Genomic DNA, 2594 nt, shown 5'->3' on the forward strand with positions numbered 1-2594 from the left:
CTGAACCTTAATATATACTTGTGATTTAGTGCTAACTTTACTACGTATTTGATTTGGTTCATCATCATGAATTCGGTTGCCACCATACGCAGCAGTCGGACGATCACCAGATATGACTATGATTAGCTTTAACAATGGGACAAATAGTTTAATTAGTTGTCAGCTTAGCAAGAATCTAGCCAATCCATGGCATTCATCTTCTAAGACACATAAAACAGTTGTGAAGAAGCAGTTACATCAGGGTGGGGATTGGAACAAGAGCTGAGAGAGATGAGGAACATACCTAGCAGAAATCCAATCTCGGTCCCTTTTTTCTCATCATTGATTACCACCTTTGCTATTAGGAACACCTACAAAATATGTGTTTTCAACTCCTTAATATCCCACGAGAAAATAGCAGAAATCAAAAGGCGATGAAACTGGACCTAAATAGATTGTTCAGAGAGAGATCACCTTGTTCTTCACCAAGCTCTTCCTCAAGATTCACCCACTTCTCTTTTTTTTCTCAGATCTGCACACATATGTTTAGAAAAACCATGAATCAAGGAGTAAAAATTGGGGAGGAAGATGAATTGGCCGCAGATGGGCAACCTAGACTGGGGACATGTGACGACGGCCGGCACCGCCTGGAACTCTGACCTCGCTGCTCCTTCCCTCATGCCCATGGCCCAAATCCTCCCCTGCTCCATGCCGCCACAGCACGATCCACGATGGCCTTGGGGAGCTCCCCCTCCGCCTCAGTCATGGCCTCCGCTGAAGCAGGATTTGGCCTTGGACCCCCTTCCCCTTGGCTCCTACGCTGCTGGTGGTGGTGGCTGGTGAGGCGCGTGGAAGGACGGCGTGCGGGGGCGAGGGCGCAGCGATGACTGCTCCCGCGGCGGGAAGGGAGAAGGAAAGGTATCAGGAGCAGAATCTCAAAGGCAGTGGGTTGGAAAGAAAGAAGACAAGGCGACGGGGACGACGACCGGCGCCAGATCCGACTGGATCGAGAACCTGGCGGCGCCCACGCTGCTGCACCTCGACCACCGCAGAAGAGGCCGGGAGAGAAGGCGGCGGCGGAGCCGCACCTCCCTCTCCTCTTTCCTCTCTTTCACCCTCCCTTCCTTAGAGCATCTCTAGCAGACCCCGCAAAATTCCGACTCGCATAAATCTTTTGCAGTTCGCGGAAAAGGGTATATGCAGGACGGCGAGGGTGAGGACAGACTCAGACCCCGTATAATCAACCCGTAAAAAAGAATATTCTCCGAATATACCGAACAGACCCAGAGCTAGCTCTTTTAGTCGTCCTTTTCCTCGCGTCAATCCGGCGGACAGGCGGACGAGGGAAAACGCGAGGCAAGCGCGGCGCGGGCAGAGGCCGGGGCGAGCGCGGCGCGTGCGGAGCCCAAGGCTACTGGGACGGCGCAAGCGGCGACCGGATCGAACGGCCGGCGCCATCGAGCTAGCTAGCTAGCTCTTCGAATTGATTGAGCTGCTAGCTAGCTAGCTCCGTTCGAATGGATTGAGCTAACTAGCTCCGTTCGGGAGCCACGGGGGAGCGCAACGGCCGGCTATCGGACGGCCGACGGGCGAGCGCGTTGGCCGCGGCGGCCGGGCGAGCTTCATGGCATTGGCGGGAGCAAAGATTCCTCAACCGCCAACGTTGACCGGTATGCAGGGCCTTGATAAAGTTGTCTTCAAAACTGTATATATGAGGGTTTCGCATTTGCGTTTACAGGGCCCCTTAAAAAATTTAAGGGTCGGACGATTTTACAGGGTCTGTTCGGGCTCGTTTTTTCGACTGGAACTGCAAAAAACGGTTATTTTGCGGGTTTGACCATTTATGCGGGGTCTGCTAGAGATGCTCTTACTTCTTCTCCCTCTCATCTTCTCTCTCTGGAGAAGGGGGCGCGGCGGCGGTGGTAGGAGAGGAGGCGGGGGGTGGGGGAGATGCGATTTAGGTCACGGGTATCCCTATTTTTGTCTCTTGCTACAGCTGCTCACTCGCTTGCTCGCTCTTTTCTCTCTCCGTCGCTTCTCTGCTCGTGGCGCGCGCGGGTCTCTCGCTACAGCTGCTCGCTTGCTCTTTTCTCTCTCGATCGCTTCTCTGCACGCGGTGCGCGCGGGACGCAACGCTTGCTCCGTCGACACTATTCATAGTGACACGTGGACGGCGTGAGCCTGCCTAGCACCCCCTTCATCCTTTGTATATGTTCAATGATCTTTAATAGTTGCGGATGCTTGCTAGAGTTCCAATCATAAGTGCATATGATCTAAGTAGAGAAAGTATGTTATCTTATGCCTCTCCCTCATATAAAATTGCAATAATGATTACCGATCTTGTTAACAATTGCCTAGTACAATTCTGCACACCGTTCCATCATTATTCCACACTCTCTATTTGTAATATATTGTGATATATTCTAACTTTATGATAATATCACCTGTTCTTATATTTTAGTTCTCCGATATCATGCAAATTTATACTCTTCATACCCACAACATAGTTTTATTTCTCGTTTCTAAATGGAAGCAAATGTCCGGTATACGTAGAGTCGTATCAATGGCAGATAGGACTTGAGAGAATATTGATCTTACCTTTAGCTCCTTGTGGG

General features: G+C 51.0%; 1 long non-coding RNA gene across 1 annotated transcript; it reads right to left on the reverse strand.

Annotated features, from left to right (window-relative positions):
- Positions 1-219: 219 nt before the first annotated feature.
- On the reverse strand, positions 220-719 carry LOC125548049. Its single transcript, XR_007300883.1, has 3 exons — positions 592-719; positions 454-511; positions 220-350 (listed from the first exon to the last, which is right to left on the reverse strand). It is a non-coding gene; the product is annotated as an uncharacterized LOC125548049 (long non-coding RNA).
- Between the last annotated feature and the right edge of the window lie 1875 nt (positions 720-2594).

Source organism: Triticum urartu, chromosome 3 (assembly GCF_003073215.2).
Source record: "Triticum urartu cultivar G1812 chromosome 3, Tu2.1, whole genome shotgun sequence".
NCBI lineage: Eukaryota > Viridiplantae > Streptophyta > Magnoliopsida > Poales > Poaceae > Triticum > Triticum urartu.